Below are 7500 nucleotides of genomic sequence, written 5' to 3' on the forward strand. Positions count from 1 at the left end.
TCGAGGTCATAAGATTGGTTGAACCAGTCATTGGTAAAAGTTTGTGAACTAAGATGTTGATATTCTCAATTAACAGTACATGTATAAAAAGAGCTTTGACATTGTAAGAGACCAATATGCCATCCTCATGGATAGGTAAGTTGCGGATTTCTTCCAAGAAGTGAATGGCATCAGGAATCGTGTACTCGTTCACAGACAGTGGTTTAAGTTTTTCCTCTACCATTTGACCAGGTTATTGTAAGTACCAGTTGCTGATAAAATAGTCCTGATACTAAGATTAGCTTTGTGCATCTTGGGAAGGCCCTAAAGATGGGCGAGTCTGGAACCTGTGGGGCAAAGTGAATCAGTGGTATTTGTCAGCAAGAAATTGGAGCAAGATATCAAGCCTCCAATCATAAATCAACAATGCGTTGTATATTCCTTTTCATGTGATCTGTGTGATGCAGACTATGCTGGTTACACAGCCTGACACGTCCATCAACGTATTGTTGAACATAAAAAACTAGGTGATTGGAAAACATTTTTTGGAAGTCCATGGGGACACAAGCCTCCTCAAAGAAAGCCAGTTTCACAAACTCCGAAAGTGTCAAGGGAAATCAAATTGCCTCGTCTATGAGATGCTTTTCATCAAGGAATGTGTTCCAAGTTTAAACGCACAAACTGATTCCACCCATGAGAAACCGTTTGCTTGAAAGAACATTCCAACACTTCTATTCCCTAAGTGATTGATTTTTTGCTAAATATTTATACATTTTGCCATCACTATGGGTTTGGCGTGATAATGACGTTGGCTCAATGTTGTTTTTAAAAACTTTCTTATGTTTTTATAAAAATATTATATCACAGTTTTTTTTTTTTATGGCCAAATGTTTAAAAAAAATTGCAACTTTTGGCAATGGAGGCAGAGAAGAGAGACCCTGAGAACAAGGTTGGTCACCAACGTAAAGCCCCGGCTACACGTTGTAACATTAGGGAGCTTTAGCACGCGCGTTGCTGAGAGGTGGACGGCAACCGGAAGTGAATATTTCGCACGCCAGGACAGCGGTCTCTCCCAGAATTTTTTAACTTCTGTGAAAAGATACTCGGGGAAGACAAGTTAGAAGGGAAAACCGCCCATTTCCGGTTGCCGTCCGCGTCTCAAAACCCCACGTGCCTAAGCTTCCGACTGTTGAAGAACACGTCTCAAGAACACGTCACTTTGGTCGCGCAACCTTGTGATGGCGCTGTTTTGTTTGTGTTTTGGAGACTGGGCCATTACGATGGCCATTAACTGTGGTTGGTCTTTGCAATACGTATAATACAAACGTCATTACTTTGCATATTTAGTGGCAAAAATAATAGCTTTGCACGCCCTGCACGTGTGTTTTTCACTTTAGTCCATTTTTTCCGTCTTCAGCAAGCTACAACGTGAAATAGCCTAATTTGAGGTTTTATGAACAACGTCAGCACTTGAGAATAATTTTTCATTTTCTCCCCTAAATTGAGCGCCGTTCCTACCAGTATCATTTTTGAGGAACTACCACACGAGAAAGGAGGAAGTAGTCACTTAGGGATTAAAATAACGCGAATTTATAATTTGAGATGACGTTCTCGTTGCCGTCGCCGTTGTCGTTGCTTAAGCTTCCTATTGTTGAAAGGGTGTCGTCACGCTTCAAAATTTGTTGTATGTTGGACAAAATGTTGTTGATTGATATCAAAACATTCTTCCAACAAAAAATGTCGAACAAACGTCATCAAACATGCATGCTACACATCCCAACATCGTTGATCAAAAAAAGATATTTTATAACAACGTTTGAACGTGTAGCCGGGGCTTAATATTCGGCAGATTATTAGAGATAACACACCCGTCAGACTGCAGATTGGGTTTAAAATGCAGAATGACCCCCAGACAGTCACATCGTTTGATACGCGATATATTTCCAAGTGACCTTGGGGTCAGGCAATGTCGGTCTCTCTGCCGCGAAAATTTCCTACTAGGTCTATTTCCTTCTAAAAAATTATTGTTACCATTGAGAATTGTATTGCTCTTTAATCTGAAGCATAAACATATGGTGATATGCTTCACGGTTTACTATTCGAATTAAAGCCTGGCGATTGCCGATATTGTCATATGATACAGATAAAGACACGTTACCAGTGTTAGGGTTAGCGTGTTCCGGCGTTGTCCGGCATGGCGGGAATTTCGGCTACGGATCGTTTTCACTGGGACGCAAAAAGTAAAATCGAACTCGTTCAATGAAAAAAAGTTGGAATGTTGTAGGAACCAAATTCATAAATCACCTCTCCAATTGGCAATTAGAGTGTGAAAACCTTCTTACAGTGTGTCCTCATAAAATCTGCGGGAACGATTACGGAAAACTTATTTGGTATGCATGAATACCAAAGAAAAAATGTCCGACATATCGAGCTAACAAAATGAAGCAGAACAGATTTTTCAAGTGGAACGCATATTTTTTGAACGATTTTTAAACAATGCGACAAGTTAGGCCTCAGTCTGCAGTGTAAACGCAGTGCTATCTGCAGTTTGCATTTTGTACCTACAGTAATCTGCAATTTAAACCTACGTGTTTAAGAATGTCGTATAGCGCATCGACAGTGTTTAATTGAAAGCACCCAATCCGAATAGCGCTGATCTACAAGTATTTAAGCCTAACACACATTTTAAACTTGTTAGCTTTCAATTTTGGTGATGGGCATCGATTTAAACATTATGAACCTCGCACGTGCTCGTCGGCTTGCTTTGATGGTCTATTGACTGGACGTTATCAATGATGCAAAAGCCGCTTATGGTCCAGGTTCAACATTCTCGACCTTCATGTTCTTCAAAAATGTTGGAACTTAATAGCGTGCTCTTTCAAATTAAATTGACGAGAAAACTTCTGCGAATAGAGTTAACTTCATGTAACTGAAGTGAAAGAGGAAATGTCCTTTTCGTCAGGAGCCTCTCACTTCTCGTCTACTCTTAGTATCCCAAATAACGTTCACCGTTTTCCTCACCATTTATATTCAGCCTGTTTTCTCCTGCTCGTCCTTGTTCTTTCTTCCGCGGCTCGTCAGTATAATTTTGTCTCTTTATTGGGGCTCTTCCTTGCTCTCTCTCTCTACGGTTTGTCAGTGATATTTAATGTCGCCTGTTTTTTTCTCGCCTAAATCGGTCACTCTCATGTTGAGTATCGCTTACTCGTCACCTGCTCTGCTTACCGTTTTTTTTCTCTTTCTCTTCTCTCATCGTTGTACGACATATTAAAAAAAAAGATTCGCTTATTTTTGGGTGTCTTCAAAATTCCTTGCTTTACAAAAACCCAGTAGTGTCCCGAGAAAAAATTGCGCGTTCCGCTAGTTTGACGGACGGACGGACGGACGGACGGACGGACGCACACGACGTCATAACCAAAAAAAACAAAGTTTCTCGGCTCAACCATAGCGCTCTGTACGCCAAACTTCCGCTTACTATCGATCTCAGGCGTCCGTGGACAAGGGCTTTTTTCAGCCCACTTCACGGACTGTTGATTTCAGTCTGCGGTTGAAAAATTCTGATCACGTGATAGCATTTTTTGCGGCTCTGCGGTTTTGAAAATACCAACCACGTGGCGCTAGTCCTTCGTTCTTCCCACGGCCGAGAAAAGAAAAAAACCTGAAGAAAAGTTTCTACTTGCTTCTTATTTCCACGGACAAGGCTTTTCCTGTGTTACCCGTAATAGCTTCGGCCGGCTTTACTTGCCGTCAACATCCTTTCGCGTTTTTCTCTTTGGGGAGAGCAACTAAAAAATGTTATCACGTGATCAGAATTTTTTACCCGCAGACTGAAAAGTGGGCTGAATAAAAGCCCTTGTCCACGGACGTCTGAGATTGATAGTATATTTTGGGCAAGTCCCACCCTCATAGAGCAGACCTGTTTTATTTCTCACCCAGAAAAGTCTCTCACAACAGAAGCAACAAACTCAATAATCGACAATTCGTAAGGAAATCCAACCTCGGCCACACTGAATGAAGGAGTGTGCCCTCGCAACTGTGCTAAAGTCATATGTTATATTTCAAAAAGTTATTTCTAACATGCGCTGGGAGTAAGATTTGCACACGAAGAGGTTTAACCAACAGGCAGTGAAGGTTAAAGGCAGAATGTCATGTGGTGTGGGATTGAGTTCCACATGACAACAAATCAATACAGTCGAACCTCCACTAAAGGACACCTAGTGTAAGCGGACACCTCCCGAATGCGGACACCAAACCGCGGTACCGGCGATTACTCCTCTAAAACACTACATATTTAACCTCCCGTAAGCGGACACGGACACCTATTCGGGGTTCACAGGGTCTAAAATATCCTCCCGTAAGCGGACAGTAAACAATATCAAGGGAATTTCTGTCCTAGACAAAACGTAATTTCAATTACAATTAGCTTTTTTTTTCATCACAGAACATCAATGTTTTCGTTTTTAAACTTTTCTTCAAGCCAGTCGCACGAAAATTTGTTTCCTTGAAATTGAAATACCATATCCTGCTCCTCTCACAGTTTGTCCGCTTTCCCATAATAAGCTTTGTTGAGTTACACGCACGCTTCAGGAACTTCGTAACCCAATCTCAAACATATTCTAATAAACAAATGGCATCTTATACAAAACCAGCCCTTACTAAGAGAAATCTGTAAACCCCCCCCCCCCTCCTTGCTAATTTCACATAGAAAGGGGGACCTTTGAAAGATGTACTTGTTAGAGCAAAGCTCTGAGTTCTTTGAATTTCCTATCTTGACCAATAAGAGTCGTGTTTGGCCTGTCTGCACCTTGAAACAGAATTACAAGTTGTCTTAATAAAGAGCTCTAAAAGACTTGTTATGGTAATGCCCTCTATTGCACTTTTTCTTCCAACCTCCCATAAGCGGACACGTACCCTTGGTCCCGAGAGTGTCCGCTTACGGGAGGTTCTACTGTAATATCATAATTTTTATACCACTACAAAGCACCATGAGGAGGATCCTACAACACGAAGACGACGACGACGTGTACCTGCAGTTATTGTGTACCAAGGTTTTAGGGTTAGGGAAATGTAGACGAACGTTGTTTGTTTGTGCGGTAAGACATTAGAAAGTGTGGGCTACAGCGCAATTGTTCAATCACAGTACCTGGCGAGGCACAATAAGGCTCTCAAAATCTTGTTCTTTGAGATGCTAAGATCTTTGGACCTCGCCTCGACTACAGCTCCTTGGTACTCCCAAGCTCAACCAAAGCCGAAGTACGAATATGATCGGGCAGTGGCATATTGGGACTTCCCTGGTATGCGGATACCACATACGTCAAGGCAAACAGAATCGATGCGACTATCATCTACAAAGTGAGAAAGGAGGTCAAACTGTTGGAAATGAGCTGCCCGTGAGTAGAAAATAGAGAGAAGGCTACGGAGAAAACCAACAAGTATGGTCCACTCCGCTGGTAATTGCAGCAAAGATATTGACTACCCAAGTGACGCTCCTCGGAGGATACTCCCAAGACCACAACAACACACTCAATCAGCTACAGGTGAAGATAGACATAGATCAGTCGAAGCAAAGATGCAGAAATCTGTACTTACAAGCTCTCTGCATATCGCCCGCTCGTTAAGTTTTAACGTACTAGGAGGTCGCCTTATTCACAGATTGAATTATCGGACAATATATCGTAGCAAGATTTTTTAGGAATACAACGTTTAGGACGTTTTAGGAGCTAGAATACATTTTAGTAATTTCTTAATTTTTGATAACACGTATGGTTTAGTCTCGCGGTAATGGCTACGGTTAATAGCCGCCCGATTACTGTTTGTAGGACAATCTGGGCAACCAGTCGTTTTTAATAATAACAATAATAATAATAATAACAATAATAATAATAATAATAATAATAATAATAATAATAATAATAATAATAATAATAACAATAACAATAACAAGGAAAAGGTCCCAGAAGCGGGAGCCTTTGTGGAAACGAAGGCTGGAGTCTCAAAAATCAAAGACATGAGAGCTGACCTAAGCAGAGTGGAGTCACTCTTACAAGGGAAAACAGTTAAAGAACACCACAGGTGGCGACTAGAACAAAAGTATAAGCTTGCAAAGAATGGCCTCAAGCATGTCCCTGAAGATCTCAAGCAACGACTTATTGCCAAGTCTAAGAAGCTGCAGAGATATAAGAACAGGAATAAGCAGTTTGTACAAAACAGAATGTGCGAAACGAACCAACGAAGATTCTACGAAGAGCTCGACGGTAACAGTTCTCAGGTGACACCTGACCCTGAGGAGGCCAAGCAATATTGGGATGGCATTTGGGGAGAAGAAACCACATATGAGGAGGAAGCAGAGTGGCTACAGAGATTGAGGGAGGAGATAGAGCCCCTTCAGCAAGACAATATATGTATCAGTGTCGAGACAGTGACGCAATTCCTGAAGAAAGTACCAAACTGGAAAGCACCAGGGCTGACCTAGTGCAGGGTTTTTGGTTGAAGAATTTCGCATCCCTTCATACGTGTATTGCAAACAACCTTCAGTCATGTTTAGATACTGGCATTGTCCCTGACTGGATGACCAAAGGCAGAACGATACTCATCATGAAAGACCCAGAAAAAGGTGCAGCAGCAGGAAACTACCGCCCGATAACCTGTCTACCAGTAATGTGGAAACTGCTTACTGGAATAATATCTGACAAGCTGTATGAATTCCTTGACACAGGAAATATTCTACCTGATGAACAAAAAGGCTGCAGGAAAGGGGCTCAAGGGACCAACGACCAACTGTTCATTGATAAAATGATCTTAAAAGAGAGCAAAGCGAGGAAGAAGAATCTTGCCTTAGGATGGATCGATTATAAGAAGGCCTATGATATGATACCCCACCCATGGATTCTAGAATGCCTTGGCCTTGTGGGCATAGCCCAAAATATTAAGAACCTGTTGGCCAACTCTATGAATGGTTGGAAGACAGAACTTACATCAAATGGACAGAGCCTTGGAAGTGTGGACATAAAAAGAGGTATCTTTCAAGGGGATTCCTTGTCTCCACTACTGTTCGTGATAACAATGATCCCTCTCACCCTCATCCTCAGAAAGTGTGAAGCAGGATACTCTTACGGAAATAATATAAAAATCAACCATCTCCTGTTTATGGATGATTTGAAGTTATATGCGAAAACTTCGAACCAACTAGATTCGCTAATACAGACTGTGAGAATATTCAGCAGCGACATTGGGATGAAATTTGGAATTGAGAAGTGCGCAGTACTGATAATAAAGAGAGGCAAGATAACACAGTCAGAGGGCATCACACTACCTGATGACACAAACATAAGATCGTTAAAAGACGGTGAAGGTTACAAGTACTTAGGAGTACTGGAAGCTGATGTAATGTTACACAGGCAGATGAAAGAAAAGATCAAGAAAGAATATCTACGGCGCGTCAAGAAAGTTGCACAGACCAAATTAAATGGGGGAATTTGATCCAGGCAATAAATACGTGGGCAGTGTCATTCATTAGATATG

Source organism: Montipora capricornis, chromosome 13 (genome assembly GCF_036669925.1).
Source record: "Montipora capricornis isolate CH-2021 chromosome 13, ASM3666992v2, whole genome shotgun sequence".
Classification (NCBI taxonomy): Eukaryota; Metazoa; Cnidaria; class Anthozoa; order Scleractinia; family Acroporidae; genus Montipora; species Montipora capricornis.